The sequence below is a fragment of the Lissotriton vulgaris genome, chromosome 5 (assembly GCF_964263255.1).
Source record: "Lissotriton vulgaris chromosome 5, aLisVul1.2, whole genome shotgun sequence".
Lineage (NCBI taxonomy): Eukaryota > Metazoa > Chordata > Amphibia > Caudata > Salamandridae > Lissotriton > Lissotriton vulgaris.
Window position 1 is genome coordinate 845,088,920 of NC_141693.1, and position 27,882 is coordinate 845,116,801.

The 27,882-nt window shown below is 45.8% G+C and overlaps 1 long non-coding RNA gene across 1 annotated transcript in view; it reads left to right on the forward strand.

Moving 5' to 3' along the window:
* The first annotated feature begins 426 nt into the window (after nucleotides 1-426).
* Nucleotides 427-27,882, forward strand: part of LOC147711679 (uncharacterized) — a 69,495-nt gene continuing 42,039 nt past the window's right edge. The window contains exon 1 of the long non-coding RNA XR_015295715.1: nucleotides 427-539. This is a non-coding gene — a long non-coding RNA (uncharacterized LOC147711679). The remainder of the gene's footprint in view (nucleotides 540-27,882) is intronic.

Consider the following 27,882-nt stretch of genomic DNA (forward strand, 5'->3'; position numbering starts at 1 on the left):
TGGATGTGGTGAAAGCAACACCAACTCAGTGCAGGATGAGAATCTTCAACTCTAAGTATAGCCCACACTGGCCATATTTATTATTTATCCATCCACGCATTAAAAACAGTGTTCAATATTTTCAGGGGCACATCATTGCCAGCATCATCATTCAATCACTGTATTGCATCAAAGCTTAGCCTTGTCCACTTCGCAATTCGAGTCAACTTCACTTTGTAACGTTTCCTAGCTCACCATTGATCTGAATCATTCAATTTAGCATTGCTATCATATTTTCTTTGTTGTCTCTCTACTTTTGTACTAGTAGTCTAATCTGGTGACTGTCTCAATTTTTGAAAAGCTTGCATATAGTTACTGCATGAACTCATTTTTTGTTTCAATTTAGTTAGTTCCCTGTGATGAATAGTCCTTACACTACCATTTGATTCCTCCTAGGAGGGAGTGGGACCTCGCTTCTTATGCCTTCACTGTTACTATGCTTGTACTACCACTACAATTGCTCCTTGGAAAACTATGCAGCCCTCACTTCATCTAACCTGGTAAGAGAACCCTTCTGAGTACTTAGGGGTTAATATAGTTACAGACAGAGACTACGAGGAGAGAGTAGTAGGAAAACGGAGTGTACTGCATACTATTTTGTTGTTACACTATCAGCAGATTTTAAAAACTGGCTGTGACAAAGGCAGCATTTGGAAGTAAAACAGTGGCACGCCAACACTTTTAAAATCATAATGTAAAACTATAAAACCGTTATTCCTCTAGCAATATAAACTAAACCCACAAATGGCCCGCTCCTCTCTCCAACCAATATCGCAAGTAAGTAGTGAAAAAAGCCATAATAGGAACCCAGCAGTACCGAGGGAAAAAAAACTCAACTGGAGAAAAAACGACATTTTCTTGTAAAATCCTCAACCACCAGGGTTATCCCTTGGTGGCATGCTTCACCATCGGGTTTGGGGTTATGTGTCTTGAAAATACTTGCCTAGTAGTTTTACCCTATTTATTCAGACCTCTAGCCGGTATGATTATAAACAGGGGATTTCTTAGGAAAATAGGGTGTCATGTATCTGGTTTCCTAAAAGGGTCAACATGTTTCACTTTTCATCAGGACCATAAGGGAACACATATTTACAATGCTAGCTCCCTGGTACCACTCCTGCTACAGCACAATACACTCACTGCTTCCAAGTGAAAGGTGTATATTCTTATACCACCTAACTGGAGAACCTTGTCTTTGGTTTCTGTGAAAAAACAAAAATAGGGTAAGAGTTTACAGCCTCGGGCTGTGTGCATGTTCCTCTGTGTTCAATTTTATCATTTTTGACATGATTAGCACCTAAAAGTGAAGAGAAGCGCGATTTTAAGAAACATACAGTGATAGAACACAGCTTGTGTCATCTCGAATAGTTGGAAAATAACCTGTGATCACCAAAGGGTAATTCAATTGTATAAACGTATAAAAACACACATGCTTACTAACATATATAGAGTGTAGGCACCACATAGAGTTATATTATTCTACCATTGCCCCATGGTTCCTCTGGGGGGAGAGTTAATCCTTTAGTCACACTCTGTAAATGGAAAGTTGGGTGGGAGAAACAAAAAAATATATATTTCTCATTAATGCACAGGAAATCAGTTTAATTGGCATTGGCATAGCCAATTGGTCTCGCTTTTGGGACCTTCTAAGTATTTAGTTATGCAGCACAATATCTTTGGTGCAACCACATCAACTGTTGCGTGGCTAAACACTTATAAGGTCCCAAAGGCGAGACCTATTGGCTATGCCAATGCTTGGTGTGGTTGTGTGTGTGGTTGTGTTTGTGGGTGCGGTTGTGGGCGCAGGTGTGGTTTGGTGTGGATGTGTGGTTGTGTGTGGTTGTGTGTGTGGTTGTGTGTGTGGTTGTGTGTGGTTGTGTCTATGGTTGTATGTGTGGTTGTGTTTGTGGTTGTGTGGGTGGTTGTGTGTGTTTATGTGTGTGTGTGTGTGGTTGTGTGTGTTTGTGGTTGTAGGTGTGTGTGTATGGTTGTGTGTGTGTGTGGTTGTTTGTGTTTGTGTGTGGTTGGGTGTGGTGTGTGTGGTTGTGTGTGTGTGGTTGTGTGTGTGGTTGTGGTTGTGTGTCTGTGTGTGGTTGGGGTTGTGTGTGTGGTTGTGTGTGGGGTTGTGTGTGTGGTTGTTGAGTGTGTGGTTGTTGTGTGTGTGTGTGTGGTTGTGCGTGTGGTGTGTGTGGTTGTGTGTGTGTGGTTGTGTTTATGGTTGTGTGTGTGGTTGTGTGTGTGTGTGGTAGTGAGTGTGGTTGTGTGTGTGTGTGTGTGTGTGACAGTAATATTAAAAGCATCTCAAAATAAAAGAACACAAACATCGAGTTTGGGGAAAGAGAAAGCACGTTGTAAGTCAAACGGGCACAGCAAAGCATTGACACAACAACAAAACAAGATCACTTAGCGAAGACTGAGTGCTGATAATGGATACACACAGTCCATCATCTTAAGAGTTCGATTGCAGCCAATGTGCACTCAAACCTGCCCCCTCCTTGTGAGTTGCACCCCATATTTCATGAGTTATAACTGCTGCACCCACCATAGCGCTTTAAGATCTAAAACGCTACATAGATGTAATCGACTAACCAGTCGCCAACATGCTGTGCTTTTAAAGAGAATGTGGCAAAAGTTTCCAGCTTCCTCATCATGTCCTCGTGAAAGCGCCAACGAAAGGACTCCCTGAATGGTACAACGGACATGAAGCAGCCGCTGCGATCAGAAATAAACACTGTGAACGCTGTCCACTTTCACAGTAACATTTCCTTAATGTTCCTTAAGTCACAAAACAATAATACTAAAAGCATCTCAAAATAAAGGAACTGAAACACCGAGTTTGAGGAAAGGGAAAGCATGTTTTAAGTCAAACGGGCGCCGCAAAGCATTGACACAACAACATGTTCTTTGATGTTTGATGTTCTTTGAATGAGAACATCAATGGGGCGCCGCGAAAGTGATCGCGGGCAAAAGTGAAAGTGATCGTGGGCGCTTAATGAGCATGACGAGGTTTGCCATATGGCGCCTCTGCTCCTAAGCGCGCGCCTGCGCACATGCTCTGTAGCTCTAGGCTGGCCATGGTAGCATTTTTTGAGCCCTCACTAAAAGTGTCGCCAGACCAGCGCATGCGCTGGGTCAGGCGAGACCTAAAAACTAATCGTAACTACAATCAGCGGCAAAAAGGAGGTGAGGCTGTAATTGATGTAGAGCTGTGACTTGTGGCTTGTGCTGCGCTTACCACATCAAGGCTGCAGCTCTGCGACTATACCTACTGGGGTTGCCCACCGGGGAATGCATCTTACTTGCGTGCTGCTCGCTGGCTGACTAAATCAGGAAGTGGGGAGTGTGGAACTCTGGGTCCTCGCGCTCATTTGAGTTCTAGACCACGTTGTTCCAAAGAAACGAAGATGGCGGACAGAAATGGAACAACTGGTCGGTTCCATTAGAGGTCCTTCGAAAAACTTATGAAGTAATTTTATTTAGTACCCAGGCCAATTCTTTAGGAAAACAACATTATTGGAAAGATTTGTTTAATACCCAGGTGGTATCAAAAGGGATGTGGCGGAGTGTACTACTCCATAAATCTATTGGCGTATTTTCTTTTCCTTTATGGAACAAGACTAATTGAATCATTCAGTACTGCTAGGAAAAACTGAGATTGATATGTGATTTCATGTTTTTCTCATGAAGTGATAGCCCCAAATATTTTTTTTTAGGTGCTCGCAATCAAATATTATTTAGGTATGAGATGTCTCGGTTCACAGATTGTGTTTTATTGTGTCATTAGAAGTCTACTCCTTGGTTCCTAGATGGATGCACCAACGCCGCTCCATCTAATGTATTGCCCCTGTGTCGTGACAATCTTATCTAATGAATTGGCTCTAGGGGCTATTGTCATTCAAACCCTCCAAATGAGTTTTAGGTCTACAGACCCAGCTACCGGTTTCTGAGTAACACCCTTCATCAGCCAGGCTAGCTTGAATCCAGTGGAAAGTGAGCAAGGGACCCACGTCTGGGCATACACTGCAAACTTAGGGTGAACAAAGCAAACAGAAGGAAATGATGAGTGGAGCGCTGAAACTTTTCAGACACTCACCCCCAGTCACAGATTCGGGTTGAATCCATCATCATTCTTTACCTCTCTTTGCCACCTCAGTTCAGACCCAGCTATATGCAACTCAGACTTGACCCTGTGCCTCATGGGAACAGTCCAGCCCGAACTGCCAAGGCAGGTCTTCCCTGAACCGGAAACAAACATCCTGGGACCGGTTTCTGGGTAAAACCCTTCATCAGCCAGGCTAGCTTGAATCCAGTGGCAAATTAAGCAGGGTGCCCATGTATGGGCATACGCTACCAATATAGGGCGAAGTAAGCAAACAAAAGGAGATGATGGACGGAGCGCTGAAACTTTTCAGACACTCACCCCCAGTCACAGATCTGGGTTGTAGCCATCATCCTTCTTTAGCTCATTTCACCACCTCAGTTCAGACCCAGCTATATGCAAATCAGTCTTCACCCTGTTCCTCATGGGAACAGTCCATCCCGAACTGCCACGCCAGGTCTTCTCTGAACCGAAAACAAGCATCCTGGGACCGGTTTCTGGGTAACACTCTTCATGAGCCAGGCTAGCTTGAATCTGGTGGCAAAGTGAGCAAAGGACCCACATCTGGGGGTACCCTACCAACTTAGGGCGAATAAAGCAAACACAAGGTGATGATGGACAGAGGGCTGAAACTTTTCAGACACTCACCCCCAGTCACTGATCTGGGTTGAAACCATCATCATTCTTTAGCTCACTTTGCCACTTCAGTTCAGATCCAGCTGTATGCAAATTAGTCTTGACCCTGTGCCTCATGGGAACAGTCCAGCTCGAACTGCCAAGCCAGGTCTTCCCTTAACCGGAAACATCCATCCTGGGACCGGTTTCTGGGTAACACCCTTCATCATCCAGGATAGCTTGAATCCAGTGGCAAAGTGAACAAGTGACCCACGTCTGGGCATACCTTGCCAACTTAGGGCGATCAAAGCAAATACAAGGAGATGATGGATGCAGCGCTGAAACTTTTCGGACACTCACCCCCAGTCACAGATTCGGGATGAATCCATCATCGTTCTTTAGCTCACTTTGCCACCTCAGTTCAGACCCAGCTATATGCAACTCAGTCTTGACCGTGTGCCTCATGGGAGCAGTCCAGCCCGAACTGCCAAGCCAAGTCTTCCCTGAACCGAAAACAAGCATCCTGGGATCGGTTTCTGGGTAACACCCTTCATCAGCCAGGCTATCTTGAATCCAGTGGCAAAGTAAGCAAGGTGCCCATGTCTGGGCATACCCTGCCAATTTAGGGCGAACTATGCAAACACAAGGAGATGATGGACGGAGCGCTGAAACCTTTCAGAGACTCACCCCAGTCACAGATCTGGGTTGAATCCATCATCATTCTTTAGCTTACTTAATCACCTCAGTTCAGACCCAGCTATATATAAATCAGTCTTCACCCTGTTCCTCATGGGAACAGTCTATCCCGAACTGCCAAGCCAGGTCTTCCCTGAACCGAAAACAAGCTTCCTGGGACCTGTTTCTGGGTAACACCCTTCATGAGTCAGGATAGCTTGAATCCAGTACAAAAGTGACCCACGTCTGGGCATACCTTGCCAACTTAGGGCGAACAAAGCAAACCCAAAGAGATGATGGACGGAGCGCTGAAACTTTTCAGACACTCACCCCCAGTCACTGATCTGGGTTGAAACCATCATCATTCTTTAGCTCACTTTGCCACTTCAGTTCAGATCCAGCTGTATGCAAATTATCTTGACCCTGTGCCTCATGGGAACAGTCCAGCTCGAACTGCCAAGCCAGGTCTTCCCTTAACCGGAAACATCCATCCTGGGACTGGTTTCTGGGTAACACCCTTCATCATCCAGGATAGCTTGAATCCAGTGGCAAAGTGAACAAGTGACCCACGTTTGGGCATACCTTGCCAACTTAGGGCGATCAAAGCAAACACAAGGAGATGATGGACGGAGCGCTGAAACTTTTCGGACACTCACCCCCAGTCACAGATTCGGGTTGAATCCATCATCGTTCTTTAGCTCACTTTGCCACCTCAGTTCAGACCCAGCTATATGCAACTCAGTCTTGACCGTGTGCCTCATGGGAGCAGTCCAGCCCGAACTGCCAAGCCAAGTCTTCCCTGAACCGAAAACAAGCATCCTGGGATCGGTTTCTGGGTAACACCCTTCATCAGCCAGGCTATCTTGAATCCAGTGGCAAAGTAAGCAAGGTGCCCATGTCTGGGCATACCCTGCCAATTTAGGGCGAACTATGCAAACACAAGGAGATGATGGACGGAGCGCTGAAACCTTTCAGAGACTCACCCCAGTCACAGATCTGGGTTGAATCCATCATCATTCTTTAGCTCACTTAATCACCTCAGTTCAGACCCAGCTATATATAAATCAGTCTTCACCCTGTTCCTCATGGGAACAGTCTATCCCGAACTGCCAAGCCAGGTCTTCCCTGAACCGAAAACAAGCTTCCTGGGACCTGTTTCTGGGTAACACCCTTCATGAGTCAGGATAGCTTGAATCCAGTACAAATGTGACCCACGTCTGGGCATACCTTGCCAACTTAGGGCGAACAAAGCAAACCCAAAGAGATGATGGACGGAGCGCTGAAACTTTTCAGACACTCACCCCCAGTCACTGATATGGGTTGAAACCATCATCATTCTTTAGCTCACTTAATCACCTCAGTTCAGACCGAGCTATATATAAATCGGTCTTCACCCTGTTCCTCATGGGAACAGTCTATCCCGAACTGCCAAGCCAGGTCTTCCCTGAACCGTAAACAAGCTTCCTGGGACCTGTTTCTGGGTAACACCCTTCATGAGTCAGGATAGCTTGAATCCGGTGGCAAAGTGAGCAAGGGACCCACGTCTGGGCATACCTTGCCAACGTAGGGCGAAATAAGCAAACACAAGGTGATGATGGACGGATCGCTGAAACTTTTCAGACACTCAACCCCAGTCACTGATATGGGTTGAAACCATCATCATTCTTTAGCTCACTTTGCCATCTCAGTTAAGATCCAGCTATATGTGTAGGAGAGTGGGGTCTGCAATCCTATGGTCACCCCCGATTTTTGCTTTTTGCTTCACTGGTTTACGACTTTCCCTGGCTGTGGGCCTGCTGATCAGACCCACAGCCTAGCTGTTCTCTCTAAATTGACACACATGTACCTTAGGTGCATTTACCAATTGGTACTGGGCCACCTTATCAGTCCCTGTACAGCATACCTTAGGTATCCAGGGCATAGGTGTACACAGGGCCTACCAGGGGCTGCAGCATGTATTATGCCACCCCTGGCTGGCCATTCAAATCTGACACAACTGGCTGCACGACAGCTGGGGCAAGGTGGTGTAATCACCCTTTGCTTTAGATATAGTATCCCTATATCTAACCCTAAAATGGACACATGTATTCCTATCAGTCACTCCTATGGCAGGCCTTATCAATCCTGAAGGCAGAGTGCTTGGAATTATGTGAGATGGTGCTCTGGCATGAGCTGAACCCGTTTGCAGCTTGCGGAACCAAGTCCAAATAGCTGTTCCATGATAACGCGTACCATATACTCTTAAGTGCATTATAATCCTCGCGGTTATTTGCTAACGTTGGTATCGCTTTATCAAAACATGTTGAGTAAGGTGTCATACGAATTGGAATACTAACCCCTCGCCAATTCTGGCGACGGGGTTAGCATTCCACCCTTCTAGAGGGACACGACATGTATGTAACTGGGAACCCCGGTTAAAGTTAACTCGAGCCTCAGCCTCACAAGATGGATGCTGCCACCACAGACACAAGTCTGACCTCCTGCTGCTGGGAGTCCTTCCAGTGAGGAGAGCTCGGACAAAGGGTTTCCTGTCAGGGGCGGTGCTAGCACCATCCCAGACAGGGTTTTGTGTATCCCAGGTAGGCAGGGCTGAGAGGAAGGTGACTGCAAGTGGCACCCCGGTGCTCACTGTGCATATGCTGGCTCAAACCAGTTCCGGGGGCACCCCAGCCCCTGAGCTGGGGAGAGACCGGACAAAGGAGAGGGGTGTAACCACCCCCCTCCTGGTCCCACCCATGGGCAGGACCTAGTCCGTGCCAGCCCCTTTTCTTAGGATAAAGGTAGGAGCGGGCCCCCCTTCCCAAACTAGATAATCTTGAATCTTGAACTACTTTCCACGAAAGGAACTCTTGACTTTCTCTGAAGACTCTCCCCTGTGGCTAAGGAGTAGCCACCCTGCACCCGCAGGCACCACCTAAGCATCGCGGTTTGCTGCACGTCCATCCTCTGGATCAAGACTGACCAGCTCGACGAGACCCGGATTCCCTGGCATCTCTGACCTCTACCTGCATCATCAGCCCAGCTGAGATTTGTGGGTGTGACGAGACCTGAGGGACCGGCCATCTTCAAAACCTGCACGACGCTTAACCAGCACGACCGCCGAGGGATCCTCGAGTGAGTGCACTGGGGTTTGAGAAGCCCCAACCCAGAGCAGCTCCAGCACCGAAGTCCGGCCACCCAGCATCCACCAGATCTGCGTGGGGCCCTTCTGCTCTTTGCTGCTTGCCACGTTGTCCGGTCACTTGCCCGTTGGCTAGTGGCCCTCCTGACGACGTACCACGACGTTTTCACCGCTGGTATGGTTGCTCCAGACTGGCCCTTGCTCCCTTCCAAAAGAGGAGCACCCCGGACCCTCCTGGTCCACTCCAGACGCCATCTTGACTCCACCGCGTGGGCTTGCCTTTGCCAAGGCTTGTTGCTCCAATCCTGGTTCCAGCATCGCCGACAGCAGACACCCTCGTGGGACAGCTCGCACCTCCAGCCTGGTCGCCGACAACGCCTCCTGCCCGTGTGACTGTAGAGTCCACACACCTGATCGCGGTGACCTCACCCGGTGCCATCCTGGTGCCCACACAATCACTGGCTAGTGATTAAGAACTGAGTCCCCTCTGCTTTCAGGTCGTCTCCATCACCGATCCAGCCTTGGATCACACCGAACATCTTCACTGGTCGCCTGCCAGCAACTTCTTCTTTCAGGCTCCATAGACTACAACGAGGATTCCCGACGTCTTTTGAACCCTATGCAGCCGCAGCCCCTGGGCTAGGTAACCCGAGCATTTCGGTGCTCCAACGCAGGTTCACTATCCAAGTGCCCAGATCATTTTTCATTTTAAATCTACCTAGTCGGATTCGTCCGGAAACAGTAACTTTAGAAATACTAGCCTCCATAGACTTTGTCCTGTATCCCGCGTGAGAGTGCACACTCTGCACCCGATCTCCCTAGGCCTCCTGCTCCTAACCTTAGAGTTCAGTAGTGTAGTCCTAGCGGTCCTGAAGCCTCTGGACCGTGTTACTCACCTGCTAGTATTTCGCATTCCACTTTTAGAGTATATGGTTTTTCGTGCCCCTCGGGCATTGGTGTAAATTGTGCAACTTGAAGTATTTTAATTGTGCTTAGCTCCCTGACTCATAAAGAGTTCAGGGTAGACTTGTTATTAATAAATATCCTTTATTTTTATAACAACTTGTGTGGTGTCCTTACACTTGGTGTTCAAGGGGTATATGTGATAGTAAAACAGCTGGCTTAACACGCCCTCTAGAGTTTAGCCTAAAGACTGCTTTTGTCCACGCTACTAGGATAGCTGGTCTATAAGGTTGACTTACAACCAATCATCAATAAGGGTCGTTTGGAATGATACACAGTGATCACTAGAATAGTGAGCACTATATCTCAGGCCAACTTCTCACATTGGTGTGCAGCGGTTGGGATTTTAGCTTGCTGTTGTTTTACCTCACACGTATCCTAAGAATATCATTTGAAAGATCACATAAGTACCAAGGTACATATAACTTAGCTTAGAATACTCTGAGTTCTACTGAACCAGCTGTTGTAGGGTAACAGGGCCTAGCACACCCTGACTACAACTCTTAGCAAGGGATCAGTAGGTAAACCCATAGTGTAGGTAAGTGCACCACTTACACCTCACTAGAAAAGCATGTCTACCACAGGAGGGAACACAGAGGGCACCCTTGTGGTTGATGACCTTCCACAGGTCACTTCCAGATATGCAGCTCTTAGCTTCCAGGAGATGAGACAATTGTGTACCTCCAGGAAACTAAAACAGGGTTCTAACCCTACCACTCCTTTTCTGATAGGTCTCTTAGAGACTTAAGATGCCAGGAGGGCTTCTAACCCAGGCCCTTCTAATCCAGATGGGAGCATGCCCCCCTTAGAGGGAACCCTTGGTGACCCTGACCTTAACCTCCATGGAGCTGAAAGTGAAGAGGAGGAAGAGGAAGAGGAGTTATCAGGGGATGAGGCAGACAAAGGTCAGGTAGTAGTCAGTAGGCTCACCTGGACCAACTTAAGCATGCATGAGAATGGAACTGGGGGACCCCCAGGCCCACTCTCAGGTAGGCTTAACATTGGGGATAGACGAGTTAGGTCTCGCTCCAGAGGCTCTAACAGATCTATCCATACCAATGGCTCTCAGGCTTCTTCTCACAGAGGGATGACATCCCCTCAGAGAAGAGAGCATGAAGCTAAGATGAGGGAAGTCAATCTGAGGATTGAGAGGGAAGAACTTGCCCTTGCCAAAGAAAGACTTGCCTTTGCCAGAGAGCAGAAATTGAGTGGGGCAGACCCCACTGGTGGCAGCATTATCCCTAGAGATAAGGACAGGAGTTTTGATACCAGACACCTGAGTAAAATAGTGCCCCCCTTTAAACAAGGGGATGACATCCACAAATGGATGACTGCTTTGGAGAGGGCCTGCACTGTCCAGTGCATCCCCCAGAGTCAGTGGGCAGCTATTCTGTGGCTCTCCTTTGAAGGTAAAGGTAGAGATAAGCGCCTCACTACAAGAGCTGAGGATGCTAACAATTACCAAGTCCTGAAGAATACACTGATTGATGGGTTTGGCCTAACAACTGAGCAGTACAGGTTGCTGTTCAGAGACACCCAGAAAATTCAGTCTCAGGATTGGGCTGACTTTGTAGATTGTGCCACTAAGGCTTTTGAATGCTGGTTACTGGGAAGTAAAGTTACTGATTATACAGGATTGTATAACTTAATTATGAGAGAACAAATCTTAAGTAATTGTCAAAATCAGTTGTTGCATCAGCTCCTTATTGACTCAGATCTGACCTCTCCCCAAGAATTGGGAAAGAAGGCAGACAGATGGGCCAGGACAAGGGTCAAGCAGCAGAACCAGAACCAGGGTGGTGGCCAGAAGAAAGCAGACCAGAAGGGTAATGAGAGTAAACAAAATGACCAGAAGTCTTCAACAGGGCCCCAACAATCTAAGGAGGGTGGGTCCCAGAACTCCCAAAAGAAGAAGAACAATGGTCAGAAGAAACCATGGTGCCAGTACTGTAAAAGTAATACTCACTGGTTTAGTGAGTGCACCAAGAAAGGCCCAGCTCCTACCACTACTGCCCCTAAGGCACCTGCAACCCCTAGTTCAGTTAGTAGTGGTAGTGTTCCCCCTAAGGCTATAGTGGGGTTGACATTGGTATCTGAGGCAGGCTCTGACCTAGTCAGAGTACCTACCCAGGCTGTTCTTGTTTGTCCTGGGGACATGGATTTGACCCCTACAATAAGTCCCAGTACTCTGGGCAAGTACAGGCAGACGCCTTTAATCAATGGAAAATTGGCTCAGGCCTACAGGGACACTTGTGCCAGTGTCACTATGGTGACACCAAACTTTGTGGACCCTGATCAGGTAATACTAGGTTCAGACTACCTGGTGACCAACGCTAGCAATGTCACTACCACCCATAGTATGGCACTTGTTGATTTCTCCTGGGGAGGGGTAAATGGCCTCAAAAGGGTTGTTGTTAGTTCAGACCTCCCAGTGGACTGTCTTTTGGGCAATGATTTGGAATCTTCCCTATGGTCAGATGTGGAGTATAGGACTCATGTGGAGATGTTAGGTTTGTCAGCACATGTCCTTGCTGTGACTAGGTCACAGGCCAAGAAAAGCCCAGCTGAACTAGTGCTGGGTCCTGGAACAATGGACCAGACACTCACCAAGAGAAAGAACAGTAGGGTTAAGGCAGTGCCTTCCCCCTTGCCTCAAGGAGAGGATCAGCTCTCACAGGAGACTGACCCAAAGACCCCAGAAGGAACTGTCCTAGAAGAACTTGAGCCTGAACAGGTTGAGTTTCTTGGGACAGGGGGACATTCCAGGGCAGACTTGAGACAAGCACAGTTAGACTGTTCATCTCTTGAAACCCTCAGACAGCAAGCTGCTGCTGAGGCTGCAGGGAATGCCACAGGTGCCCATAAAGTATATTGGGAAGATGGACTCCTTTACTCTGAGGCAAGAGACCCCAAGCCTGGTGCTACCAGGAGGCTGGTCATCCCCTTGTCTCTGAGAGGTTTCCTTCTCACCTTGGCCCATGAAATTCCCCTTGCAGGTCACTTAGGCCAGAATAAGACTTGGGACAGGCTTGCCCCACACTTTCACTGGCCTTATATGTCTGAGGACACTAAGGAGTTTTGTCGCTCATGTGTCACCTGTCAAGCCAGTGGCAAATCAGGTGGCACAACAAAGGCCCCCCTTATACCACTACCTGTGGTGGGGTACCCTTTGAAAGAGTGGGGATTGATTGTTGGACCAATGGACCCCCCAACAGCATCTGGGCACAGATTTATACTGGTGGTAGTGGATCATGCCACCAGGTATCCAGAAGCTATCCCCCTTAGGACCACTACAGCTCCTGTTGTGGCCAGGGCCCTACTTGGAGTTTTCTCCAGAGTGGGGTTTCCTAAGGAGGTTGTCTCTGACAGAGGTGCAAACTTCATGTCAGGATACTTGACTGCTATGTGGAAGGAGTGTGGTGTCAACTACAGGTTCACCACCCGCTATCATCCACAATGCAATGGGCTTGTTGAAAGGTTCAACAAGACCCTAAAAGGGATGATAAAAGGGTTACCTGAAAAGCTTAGGCGAAGATGGGACATCCTTTTACCCTGCCTTCTGTTTGCTTACAGAGAGGTCCCACAGAAGGGGGTTGGTTACAGCCCTTTTGAACTTCTCTTTGGGCATCCTGTAAGAGGACTCCTGTGTCTTGTGAAGGAAGGATGGGAGTTACCTCTCAAAAAGCCTAAACAGGACATAGTGGACTATTTACTTGGTCTCCGCTCCAGGATGGCAGAGTACATGGAGAAGGCATCTAAAAACCTTGAGACCAGCCAAGAACTTCAAAAAGCTTGGCATGACCAAAAGGCTGTCCTGACTGTGTATCACCCAGGGCAGAAGGTGTGGGTGTTGGAGCCAGTGGCCCCAGCAGCTCTCCAAGACAAGTGGTCTGGACCCCATACCATTATTGAACAAAAGGGAGAGGTCACCTACCTGGTGGACCTTGGAACTCCCTGGAGCCCTCACAGAGTACTTCATGTGAACAGGCTCAAGGCATTTGTCAACAGGGAAGACATGGGCTTGCTCATGGCTACAGATGAGGGACAGGAGGAAGAGAGTGACCCTCTCCCAGACCTGCTCACTCAGAACCCTGATGATGGGTCAGTAGATGGTGTAGTCTTTTCTGACAGCCTCTCTGAGCATCAACAAGAGGATTGTTAACAGGTTCTTCAATCCTTTAGACAAATGTTCTCTCTGACACCCAGTCAGACAAACTGGTCTACAGGCAACCTGACCACGTCAGGGACTGTATCAAACAAGAAGTACAGAAAATGTTGGAATTGGGAGTCATTGAACCCTCAGAGAGCCCTTGGGCTAGTCCTGTAGTTCTAGTGCCTAAACCTCACACCCAAGATGTTAAGAGAGAGATGAGGTTTTGTGTAGACTACATGGGTCTCAATGCTGTCACTAAGACAGATGCCCATCCAATACCAAGAGCAGATGAACTCATTGACAGATTGGCTTCTGCCAAGTTCTTGAGTACATTTGACCTGACAGCTGGCTATTGGCAAATCAGGTTAGCTGAGGATGCCAAGGCTAAGACAGCATTTTCTACCCCAGGAGGTCATTACCAGTTTGTGGTGATGCCCTTTGGTTTGAAGAATGCACCTGCCACTTTTCAAAGGTTGGTGAACCAAGTTCTCTCTGGGCTGGATGACTTCTGTGCAGCATATCTAGATGATATTGCTGTCTTTAGCTCCACCGGGGAGGATCACCTGATCCACCTGAGGAAAGTTTTAGAGGCCCTGCAAAAGGCAGGCCTCACTATCAAGGCTACCAAGTGCCAGATAGGGCAGAGTCAAGTTGTATACTTGGGCCACCTTGTAGGTGGAGGCCAAATCCAACCTTTGGAGAGCAAGATACAGGCCATAAAGGACTGGGCTCCTCCAACCACCCTGACACAGGTCAGAGCTTTCTTGGGCCTGTCTGGTTACTATAGGAAATTTGTCAGAAATTATGGAACCATTGTGACTCCACTTAATGACCTGACAAGTAAGAAAATGCCAAAGAAAGTTCAGTGGACAGTTAGCTGTCAGAAGGCATTCGATGACCTAAAGCAGGCCATGTGCACTGCACCTATTCTCAAGAGTCCAGACTACTCCAAGCCATTCATTGTCCAAACAGATGCTTCTGAGTTGGGTGTGGGAGCTGTTCTTTCTCAACTGAATATTGATGGTCATGACCAGCCCATTGCTTTTATAAGTAGAAGGCTGACCCCTAGAGAGAAACGTTGGTCAGCTATAGAGAGGGAGGCCTTTGCTGTGGTTTGGGCCCTGAAGAAGTTGAGGCCATACTTGTTTGGCACTCACTTCAAGATTCAGACCGACCATAAGCCCCTCTTATGGCTAAATCAAATGAAGGGTGAAAACCCCAAACTTCTTAGGTGGTCCATTTCCCTACAGGGGATGAACTTTACAGTGGAGCACCGCCCAGGGACTGACCATGGTAATGCAAATGGTCTCTCCCGGTACTTCCACTTAGACTTTGTCCCGCATCCCGCGTGAGAGTGCACACTCTGCACCCGATCTCCCTAGGCCTCCTGCTCCTAACCTTAGAGTTCAGTAGTGTAGTCCTAGCGGTCCTGAAGCCTCTGGATCGTGTTACTCACCTGCTAGTATTTCGCATTCCACTTTTAGAGTATATGGTTTTTTGTGCCCCTCGGGCATTGGTGTAAATTGTGCAACTTGAAGTATTTTCGTAAGAGTTTTGTATTGTGCTTAGCTCCCTGACTCATAAAGAGTTCAGGGTAGACTTGTTATTAATAAATATCCTTTATTTTTATAACAACTTGTGTGGTGTCCTTTCACTTGGTGTTCAAGGGGTATATGTGATGGTAAAACAGCTGGCTTAACACGCCCTTTAGAGTTTAGCCTAAAGACTGCTTTTGTCCACGCTACTAGGATAGCTGGTCTATAAGCTTGACTTACAACCAATCATCAATAAGGGTCGTTTGGAATGATACACAGTGATCACTAGAATAGTGAGCACTATATATCAGGCCAACTTCTCACAATATGCAAATCAGTAGTGCCTCATGGGAACAGACAAGCCCAAACTGCCAAGCCAGGTCTTCCCTTAACCAGAAACAACCATCCTGGGACCGGTTTCTGGGTAACACCCTTCATCAGCCAGGCTAGCTTGAATCCAGTGGCAAAGTGAGCAAGGGACCCACGTCTGGGCATACCCTGCCAACTTAGGGCAAACAAAGCAAACCCAAAGAGATGATGGACGAAGCGAACTGGAATTGCATGGTGAGCAAAAAAACGATGGAATTAGGCCCAGATCTCTGTACTGGGGTGAATGTATGACATTGTTCTGCATTCTGTCCATCAATTGTTCTTTTTGAATTTGCCACCCAAGTGGGACGGGTATGCCCAGACGTGGGTCCCATGCTCTCCTTGCCACTGGAGTCAAGCTATCCCGGCTGAGGACGTGTGAAACCCCGAAACCGGTCCTAGGATGCTTGTTTCCAGTCCAGGGAAGACCTGGCCTGGCAGTCCGTGCTGGACTGTACCCATTGGGAACAGTGTCAAGACTGATTTGCATGTGGCTGGGTTCAAACTGGAATGGCATGGTGTGCAAAAAAACGATGGCTTTAGGCCCAGATCTCTGAAATGGTGTGAATGTATGACATTGTTCAGCATTCTGTCCATCAAATGTTCTTTTTGCGTTTGTTTTTCTCTTGCAGCTGCATAGATGGGAGGAGGGCAGTCATGAGGAATGTATGGCTGTTTTCTAGCCACAGCATCCTCCTCTTCCATTTTCATCATTAACTTTAGACTTCACAGTGTGTGTATTTGAGAGCAGAATGGGATGCTTATGGCTACTCTACCATGCCTTTTTAGGTCTGATTTCACAGCACCCATGTCGCCTCCCCTTATGTGGTGAACAAAAAAGAGTTTTCAGAGTACTACTATGAGATGGGTTTAGACTCCACCCACATGATCTTATTGGGTCAGATTTGTTTGCTCCCACTGAAAGGAGTACTAGTATTGCACTATTTTGCTTGTGGGATGACATTTGCTCAATAGAGCAGGACTGAATTGTGCAAGGTTTTTGGTAGTGTTTATGCCTTGAGACAACCATGGATATTGAAGATTTCCTCTGTGAGAATCCTTGTTAGGCCCTCTTAGGAGAGATAGCCTTTTCCTCGCCAACTGAAAGTTTGCATACTTTTATAAGTTTACGACTGGGTGCCCTGTGGAAAAGCGTATGCTCAAAAGAGTAGGCATAAGTTGGTGACTTATTTATTCATACATTCTTATAGAGTGCCCTGCACTCAAAAGGTATCAGCACTCAGATGCAGTAGAACAAATCGATGCATGGTTTCATATAAACAAAATAATTAAGAATGTTACTGGAATTGACTATGTACTTTGAGCTTGAAAACCACAACATGACACACAAGAAGGGAGGTGATACAGGACACAAGAAATTAGGAAGTGGGAAAGAAACTGTGAATTGGGTGGTAGAGAAGAGAACAGGAGTGAAGGATTAGCTCAAAGGATTGTGCAGCGGAGAGCAAAAAAGAAAATACTGATAGCTACATAGAATAACCATAACTTCCAGATGTAGTTTGAATGAGAACGTTTTCTGCATTTTTTTTCTGAAACTGCAGGATTGTTTGTGAACTTCTTACCTCAACCGGCGAGAGAGTTCCAGAGTATTGTTGCTGTGCCTGAAAATGATTGCTTTGCTGCTTTTTTAGTTCTGTACTTCTTAGTTACTAAAGTTGGGTTTTCGAGACTTCTCAGGTTTCTACTTTCCACTGATAGCTTCAAGGCAGCTTGAAGGTGGCTTGGTTGTTGAAGATGTACAACTTTATAAGTGATGCATACTAACCTGAATTTAATCTTGGCTTCAAATTGTAACCATAGAAAACTCTAAGCACTGAGAAACATGGTCATATTTTCTTCTACCTGATATGAAGCCGGCCACTGAATGAAGAGCAGCTTTAATAGGGGTGATTTAGGAGGCACCCATGAAAAGAGCATTTCCATAGTCAATGCTGAAGCCTGCTAAAGCCTGGACCACAGGCAGAAGTCCTTTGGAAGAAGAAAATGCTTCATTTTCTTGATGTAGTGCGGTACACCTCTGACTTTGAAGGCACTCTTTCCAATCTGAATAACCATACACAGGTGAGAACCGACCCAAAGCCTGAGAGAGTCTATCTTTTTTGACAAAGAGAGTGGATCCTGTACTGTGAAGTTCTAATAGCCATTCTTTTCTAAAACCAAAATCTAGAAGTTGATGGAATAAGATACATTCTGTTTTATCAAGATGAAGCTTTAGAAGATTTACTCACATCTAGCTCTGGAGCATCGTTAAGCAGTTTATCAATGTGTTAATGATTTTGAAAGATAAGACCTTCAAATAAATATGTGTCATCTGCCTTTGATACCGTGCCCCATGACCGGCTCCTGCAGAGACTCCAGGAATGCGGCCTTGGTGGCACAGAACTTAAGTGGTTTTGCTCCTTTCGGAAAGGCTGTCAGCAAAAGATTTGGTCCCCTCCCTTTGCTGCCCCCATTCCCACCATGAAGGTAGGGGTTTCTCAAGGCTCGATTCTGAGCCTGATACTTTTTAATCTATATATGGTCCCCTTCGCGCACTTGGCCGAGGCCTATGGAGCGACCATAGTATCATATGCGGATGAAACGCAACTGCTCTTTACCTGTGACAAGGGCACTGATCAATTTTAGAGGGGATGTGATTAACACCTGCCTATCAGAGGTGTTCTTCTGGCTACAATTGAACAAACTAAAGTGTAACTCTGAAAAATCGAAGATCATTTTCTTTGGCCTTCCCCCTTGTGGTGTGGCGCCAATGGTGGCCCTCCGACATGTCCCCTCCTAAAACCTTGGTAAAGACAGTCAAGAATCTGGGGGTCAAACTGGAGGATAATTTATCTATGAAGGCCCAGATCCAAGCAGTAGCTGGGTCCTGCTTCGGCCTGCTAAAAAAGCTAAAACAGTTTCTGCCCCTACTTCCGGTCGCAAACAGGAAAACGGTGGTCCAGGCTTTGATAGTATCAAGGCTGGACTACGTGAACGTCCTATACCTGGGTCTACCGGAATATTTATTGACACGCCTTCAGGTGGTCCAGAACGCATCAAAACACACAAGAAGATGGACGGAATGTTGCACATTGGCAAAACATTCACCCCCAGTCACAGATCTGGGTTAAATCCATTGTTATTTTGCTCACCACGCCACCCCAGTTCAGTTATGGCCATATGCAAATCAGTCCTGACCCTGTGCCTCATGGGAACAGTCCAGCCGAAACGTCCAAACCATGTCTTCCCTGGACCGGAATCAAGCATCCTAGGACCGGTTTCTGGCTATCAGCCATCATCAGCCAGGATAGCTTGACTCCAGTGGCGTAGTGAGCACGGGACCCACGTCTGGGCATACCCTTTCCACATAGGGCGAACAGCAAAACACACAAGATGATGGATGGAATGCTGCACATTGGCAAAACATTCACCCCAGAACGCAGCGGCTAGGGCGATACTCATGATAGGTCCTAGAACGCGGATGTCTGCCCATTGAAATCCCTTCATTGGCTACCGATCCGCAAGAGTTCCGGTTTAAAGCTTTGGTCATGGATTTCAAAGCTCTCCTTGACAGGGTGCCTCCTATATCAGGAAAAGAGTCCAGTACTATATTTTGCACCAAACTTTGACGTCTTCATCGCAGCAGCAGGCGCTCACCCCCAAGTTCTCCTGCGCCCGCATCGGAGGCCGCTCCTTCAAGGTGCAGGCCTCCCGTCTGTGGAACTGCCTGCCATTGGCACTTAGACAGGTTCAGGATTTACTTACCTTCAGGAAGCAATTGAAAACATGGTTATTCCAGCAATAGGCTATGAGCCGAGTCTAGGGTAGTTGTACTGTCAGTGTCTGTCTTGAGGTCTTACAGCGCCGGGACACTCTAGTTGAGTAGCATCGCGCTCTATAAGTCCCAAATTACAATTGCAATCTGCATACTGGTGGATTTCCACACCTGCTCCTTCCATCAAAACGTAAAGCAGTTCCATACATAGTTTGAACAAGATAGGACCGAATATTAAACCTTGAGGTACACCACAGACTGCATGTGTCAGCTTTGATGTAAAACTGCCAAATCTCACCAGATGTCTGCAATTGGTAAAAACGATGAGAACCAGCTCAAAGCTTCACCATCTATACCTATGCAGGACTTCATGGCCACAATGAGCCTATCATGACAATTGTGTCAAAGGCAGCAGACAAGTCTAGCAGGATGAGAAGACAGGTAACACCATCACCTAGTATGTGATGAATATCATCCTAAATCTTTAATGTGGCTAACTGTACTGCACCCACTTCAGAACCCTGACTGAAAAGGTGCTACAAGGGTATTTATCTCATTGTGATCAATACCTAGAATGGCTACATACTATTTTAAGGCAAATTTGTATCAGGGTGATATTTGGCCATAAAATGAGTTTCCTTTTGAGACTTTTTACTAAATGAGTAAATGGGTTGGTTATGTTGACAAGATATAGGCCTGGCTGGTGTGTGGGAAAAGTTATATCTGATGCTGTAGGTCTGATCTGCTTATTATGAATTGTTATGACAAAGGTTTATAGCTTATTTATTGTGAAAAGCATTTATTAAAGCCAGTAAGCCTTTTACAGTTGGTTGTTATCACATTACATGTTACATACAGGTATGTTGTTACACATAATCTCACAGTTTACCATAACAGGATGGATTTTTTCATTGGCCACCCACTCTGACAAACAATGTGGGTTTTCACTGTGATGATGCTTGTTAGGCCTTATTGAAAGGAGAGATATATTGTTTTGCCAACTGAATTTTTCTACATATTTGTCGTTTTATAAACGTTTTGTATGATAGGTTTGATCTGTTTATTATAAAACGTTATGATCAAATCAGTCGGTCATCCCTACTTATTGTGAAAAACAATAGTCAAAGGCAATAGTCTTTTAAGGGGGGATTATTAAACTCTGCTAAAGTCTGTAGGCAGGTATTTATTTACACATAATCTAACAGATCACAATAGTAGGTAAGGGTTTTGGTGATGATCATCTACCCGAACAAACCATGAGGATGAAAGATTTGCAATATGCAATCATCAATAGGCTCTATTAGCAGGGCAGGCATTTCCATAGTTTGACAACAAGAATTTTGTACATATTTATTATTATTACTGCATACTTGATGGTGGTGTCAAACCAATGATAAAAACAATTGGCCTGACTGTTCATTTTGAAAAGTTATAATAAAAATGTAGGCCTTACATATTTTTTGTCAAAAGCATATGTCAAGCTCTATATTAAAGTCTGCAGAAATCTCTCACATTACCTCGGTAGGGAAGGATGTTGGTGTTGCTTATCCCCTCTGGCAAACCACAGGGGTCAAATATTTGCACAGTACTGATTTACTTATTGGCTCACTTGCCTTGTGAATGACAGTATTCTCTGATCCGATGTGCACATCCATCTGAAAATGAATGCTCTTCAGTGTCAGGGCTGGTTGCTAGTCCCTTTCTTTTTCAATTTTTTTAGAGAATGCTACAGCTCTCCAGGCTCTCCTATTGGGCCGCTTGCTTGCTGCTCATTTCATCTTCAGTGCTTTTCATTCCTTGTGGCCTCCTCCTCTAAATCAGGGGATCCTTATCAAATGCTGACGTTCATAGTGTAGCATTGTTTTACCATTCCAAGCTGGTCTTACACATTGATTCTAAAAGTGGGGGTCATGCTGGAATAAAATTATTATTAAAATAATGGAATTAAAATAATAGGTACTTATAATTTTGCATCCGAAGATAGTGCTTTGTGCCTTCATATACACGTACTGCTATTTTACTCCATGTTTATTTACTCTGTACTGTACTACTTTTGTGCAATGTTCATTTTCTGGCCATTGTCTCCGGCTTAAAGAAAATCAATAAAGTTTGTTGATAAAAAAATATATATATCAGACTATGTACAATACTTTAGCAAGACGGACACCCACTTCTATGTTTCTTTTCGTTATTTCAAGCATATGCCTGCTGTGTTTAGACAGCATGTTTCTTTTTAGGTTTTGCGTGCAGAACGCGTGCTTGTGAAATCTTTTGTATTTAATATATCTTAAAAAGGGTATCTTAACAGTTGCCATCCCGCACTCCTGTGTTAATTTGCTTTTGTGTGGAATTTTTTTTGTTTACTTCACCTGCCTGCATGCATTTACGATACTTCTACTAAAGCTATTCACATTCAGTAAGCCTCATTCACTGTTAAGATAAGATCTCTTCCCATAGAAAAGGCAGTCAGCTTCTAACAGTTTTCTGGCATGCTTGCTTTTTATTATTTAGTTAATTTGTGGCATTTCCTATTCATGCCTCAGTACCTTTCTTTGCACTTTGTAGGCATTATCGGATGGATTTTTTCAACTTAATCTATTTGATCATTATGATCAAATTCTAAATATTGTAATAAACATTGCACGTTAAAAATAAAGTTAGTATACAAGAGCTATGCTATATTAGACTACTAAACAGGCAGGCACAAGGGGAGTTACCTTGCAGACGACAGGGTCATGATTTGAATGGTGTAGCAGGTGCTGTAGCAACGGGCCCACAAGTTGTCAGATCTTCTCTAGACACATGATATTGCTATATTTGACTACTAAACAGGCAGTCGTAATTGCAGTTACCTTGCAGTTAAAAGGGACTTGATTTGAATGGTGCAGCAGGTGCAGTGGTACCCAGGCCAGAAGCTCTAGGGACCCAACAAAACCCAGATTACTGCAAAATTTTACTACAAAACAAGATATTCACAAATGCATTTATCTAGTAGGCAATAGGGCTATGATTTGAATGGTGCAGCACGTGCAGTAGTACCAGGACCAAGATCTGTAGGCATCCCACTAAACACCTGATATTGCTATATTTTACTACTAAACAGACAGTCACAAGTACAGTTATCTTTCAGGCAACAGGGTCAGGATTTGAACGGTGCAGCAGGTGCAGTGGCACTAGGCCCAAAAGTTATCAGATCTCCTCTAAACACCTAATATTGCTATATTTTACAACTAAACCGGCAGTCACAAGTACAGTTATCTAGCAAGCGCTGGGGTCATGATTTCAATAGTGCAGCAGGGGCAGGGGCACCAGGAACAAAAGCTCCAGGAACCTCATTAAACCCCAATTTGTGCTACATGTTACTGCTAAACAGGCAGGCACAAGTGCAGTTATCTTTCAGGGACTAGGGTCATGATTTGAATGGTGCAGCAGGTGCAGTGGCACAGGGCCAAAATGTTGTCAGAACTCCTCTAAAAAGCTAATATTGCTACATTTTACTACTAAATAGGCAGTCATAATTGCAGTTACCTTGCAGTTGAAAGGGGCTTGATTTAAATGGAGCAGCACGTACAGTGGCACTGGGGTCATAAGTTGTCATAACTCCACTAAACACTTAGGGCCAGATATAGGTAAATCCGATTTACCGACTCTTAAATACCGACTCATACCGATTCGGTATTTAAGAGTCGGTAAATTGGAAGGAGGCAGATGTAGGTAAAAAATTACCGAATCTGTAAGAGTCGGTATTTACCGATTCTGTCAATACCAAATCTGTATTTCCCATTGATTCCTATGGGCCTTGAAGCCCATATGAATCAATGGGAAATACAGATTCAGTATTTACAGAATCGGTAAATACAGAATCCTGCAAGGGTGCAGGGGGTGTCACTTTGACACCCTCTAGCACCCCAATTCCGGACTTGTGTGCCATGTGGCACACAGACATGCCCTAAGGGCATGTCTGTGTGTCACATTGCACAGGTGTGCATGCACAGATGTGCATGCACACCTGAATTCGGTATTTTACCACCCAATAGGATTGGGTGGTAAATTCCGGATTGCGGCACACAGCGGTCAGAAGCAGCGTTTCGGGAAGGAGTGCCCAGCGTTAGTTACAGGAATCCAAGGAGGGATAGATCAGCAGCTTTTTCAGCAATCCCGGCGTTGGGGGCGGGGCCGGCAGGGAGAGGAGCCCAGCTGTTAACGGGCGCGCGGGGACTCCTGGACAATGGAGTCCTCCGCTCTACCCTCGCAGCCCTGCCGGTGAAGACGAGCCCCTTTGGAGATGAAATGCGCTGTGTGTCCGCGAAGCGGGACCCGCGGAGCGGGTCCGGCGAGCAGGGGCGGCACACAGCGGTCAGAAGCAGCGTTTCGGGAAGGAGTGCCCAGCGTTAGTTACAGGAATGGTGGAGCAATTGCAGTAGCACAAGGGCCAAAAGCTGTAAGCACCCCACTACACATCTGGCATTGCTTTATTTTACTTCTAAACGGCCTATCCCTCCATTGCGGGTCCCAGCTCATAGCAAAGCACAAATCTATGTGGGTGGATTCCTCTACCTCCTCATGCTCCTCCAGTCAGCCCTGGGTCTCCCAAAATGGAACCCAGAGACTTCCATGTATTGTACGAGTCACAGGCGCACATACACACAGCACACTAATGCAACCACACACACACACACACACACACGCACACACACACACACACACACACAGAAAGCACTACATACTAACTTGGTGTAGGCCAAGGGTGAGTTAAGCACTCAGCAGTGGAACTTTCCATGAGTGAGCTGTAGGCCTCAATCCAATGATACATGTAAGAAGACCTGTTCACTTGTACTGATCATTACGTGGTATGCTGCCACCACATCACGTTTTCTACTAAACTCCTGGCAAATGCAGTAGACTTTCACCACTATTGGGCGTCGCTCCCGATCCAACAAGACCGCAATCCGTGAGACAGGCCTCTGTCACAGCACACACTGATGATCTCTGTTTGCTCATGGCCACAAAAATCAGCGTCAGGGCTCCAGGCATCGGCTGGGGCACTCCGAGCAGGGGTGCACCTTGGCCATCATGCAAAGGACTTTTTGGTCCCAACAATTGTCTAAAAATAAACTCAGTGTCTAGGTAAGTCAAGAAGGCTTCACTGAAGAGGAATGCCTCCGAATTGTACTGAGAAGCCAACGCCTACATGGAGTGTCATAGCTGACAGCGCCACTTTATAGAGAAAACTAAACTTCACTACAGAGAACCACATAGGATAGCTACACTAACTGCACAAAAAATGTAAACTTGGAGTTATGAGCTAATGCCATTGTAGACATGAATTGAGATGAGGTAGGGGGTGAGAGGGGGCAGGGTAACAAGGCTCACTTTTTTCACACACTAAAGTGACGAAATCTCTCTCCGCAATAGGAAACAACTTCTGTTGCTATGTGTTGAGAGCAGTCCAGTGGAGAAAGGGGCAGGGTCAAATTGGGATCTGAATTAGGCCCGGGCATTTGCAAAAAAGTGGGCCACATTCTAGAGGTAGGCGAACCAAAAAATTAACCAGGCAAGGCGAGCCCTAGTCCAGCCAAGGGTCTGGCTAGGCTCTTAGAGCCCACGCACGAGCCGAAGCCCTGAATATGTATGCCATGTAAATCATACAACAGGCTACATGTTCAAAAATTTTAAAAGTGCATTTCTGTAACATGTTGAAGCTTTGACATTAAAATGTGACATCACAGCACTTCACTGAGAACTACTTATTAAAAGTGACTTGTTTTTAAACATGAACATCGAACCATCCTGCCCTTGCCCTCACTCCCAGTCTGGCAATAGTGCCATTGGTGAACTGAACTAAGAGGCAAGACAGTTGTCATGTGAACCTTGTACGTGGCCCAGATTCTTATAGATAATGCAATATTATAGTCTATTAAATCCAACACAGTAGAATTGTGTACATCTAGTATTCTGAACTCTTGTATTTGAAGGTGCATTTATATGTGAATGTGAAGAAAAACGAGGATCACTAAAATAATATCTGCTTAAGATCACACAATTTAACTGGGAAGCTGCGATGAATGCAGGTTTTCTGGTTTAACTTCGCACAAATCAGCCACTAAATGGGTATCTATATGTCTCTCCTTTTCAACTCAAATGTTAATGCTTTGTTTTTACTTCTTTGTGCATGATGGTAGAGTGAGGGTTGCAGGCAGAAACCACATGAAAGGTCAGTTTGTTATGTGCTCAAGGTTCCAATAGGACCTCGAGCTGAGCCAGAGCTAGGCTTCAGGCTCGAGCCTGGCTTGAGCATTCAGTACCTTGCCCACCTCTACCACATTCGCTGATCGCACCCTTTCATGAAGCACCATTTTGGTTAGTCAAAAGGGACTAATTTGTAGAGAAATCTTTGTTTGGTAAATTAATTCTTTTAAAGTTAATAGATCCAGTAACAGTGGTGTGTTGCAGTGCTGAATTAATGAGCAATTAGCATCACTGGTCCCTGCATCACTTAATTCGTCCCTTTCTGGACAAACAATGGCAATGCCAATAGGTCTGGTTTAAAAGGAATGTTGTATGTTAATGTGAAGCATTACAAGTAGGTAGCATGGGAATGGATAAGTATTTTGTAGAAGCAAAGAACGGTAACATGATACTGGTATAGGTTAAAAGATCAAGTGATGGTTGCACTGTCAAGTCAGACCTAAACATTTATGTAGATCAATTATGCCCTCCTTCCATCTGTACGTCTGCCAGAGAAAAACACCATACATTATCTAGTTACCTAAGACACTTTAATAGCATACAATGTCATGTAAGTGCCCTTGATAGTTCAAGCTCAGACAGCTGCATAAATAAAATGATCACAGCTGTGTGGAGGTCAAGCACTTTTTTTTGGAAGCTCATAACTTCTTCCGAATCAAAATATGTACTTTTTACTCTCGACATGGGGTCAGAGCCACAGCCCCTCTCTAGTGATGCTCACATAATTGTGTGGGGAGAGCTGCGCTGTCAAAGCAGAACATAAAAACTAGATATTAAATATATTTTCACAGGGCAGGCAAGGTGAAATAAAATGGCCCATCACACATACAAACCTATCACACACACGCACACCCACACACACACACACACACGCACGCACGTGCACGCACACACACACACACACACACACACACCCACACACCACACACACACACACACACACACTCACACACACTCACACACTCACACTCTCCAGGGGTAAGACACTGGGGCCAGGGTGAGAATTGACTAACGGCCAGAGCAGCAGTGCAGCACCCGGAACCTAGTGAGAGGCACACAAGATCTGACATTCACTGACATGCAGCACTGTTGTTGTGCGTTAATTCTCTTTCATTACTGTATTTGTATTCTTATCTCCCTCTCTCCCTTTATGCTTCCTTCAGTGCGTCACATTCGTAATTCCCATTCTGTATCCCATGTTCTGTATGTCTTCAAATGAAACCTGTGTTCTACTTCCAGAGTGAGTTTGTTCTATGACTTCAGTTGACGCTAATCTTTCCGACTACCTGGACGCCATCTGGTTGTGATCTCCTTTAGTTGAATAAATATACTTTATTTGTACTTCTCAATGCCTGAAGCACCCTGCTTTCCACAATTAGGCAATGAGCTTCCTTCAAGGCCCACCCATGTCGGAAGTTACGGAATATTTTACCACCTGCATCTTTTCTAATTAAGGATTCCTCTGGTCTCTTGTAAGTTGTGCCTATCAAAGCAGTGTGGACTGAGTGAGCCATTACCATTCTGTTTTTAAGCCGGCTTTCTTCAACTCCTTCCTGCCCACATGGCGCCCAGCTTGCGCTGGAGTGTTGTGCACACAGTTTCTGGCATGCTCTGTGCTCATTTGCACGGAGCTATCGCGATCGCTAGTTTTCAGAGCTGCTTTCCTTCCCCGTGCTTGACTGCTGTGCTCACTGGGCTCCAGAGTCCTTTTGTACTCACCCAAAAAAATCTGGACTTTGACTCTTCACAAGGAGATTGTTTGTCGTAGGACCGCTCATTTGAGGAGCATTTCTTACTCGCTTGTTGTGCACGCTCCACAGGAGGCACAGCTTATCACAAGGCTTTGCGGTTGTGGGTAACATCACACACACACACCCATACACACACACATATGGCCATTTTGGATTGAGCCTGTACAAAGCTAGAAGTAATAGGATAGAGCCCATTTCTTCATTTCTATTCAGAGCTGCTTGTACTGTGACATCACTGTGGCAGCCATCTTAGTTTGGAAACTTTATTTTTCAAGCACAATATAAACAGCTGAACATAATGTATTACTTATTTTAACAATGCGATATTGGGCTCACTTATTTTTAGTTATACATTAGGGCTTCAAGTCAACATTTACTACAACCACCACCATTTCTGCAAAATCCAGAAAAGCCAAGCAGAAAATGGAAGGAATGGCTGTCAATTTTTCAGAACAATTTAGTATCCGGAGTTGTTGCAAAGTTTGAAGCTCGAAGGAAAATGCCATTGATAGGGCTCCATGTCATTCTGAAAATTGTA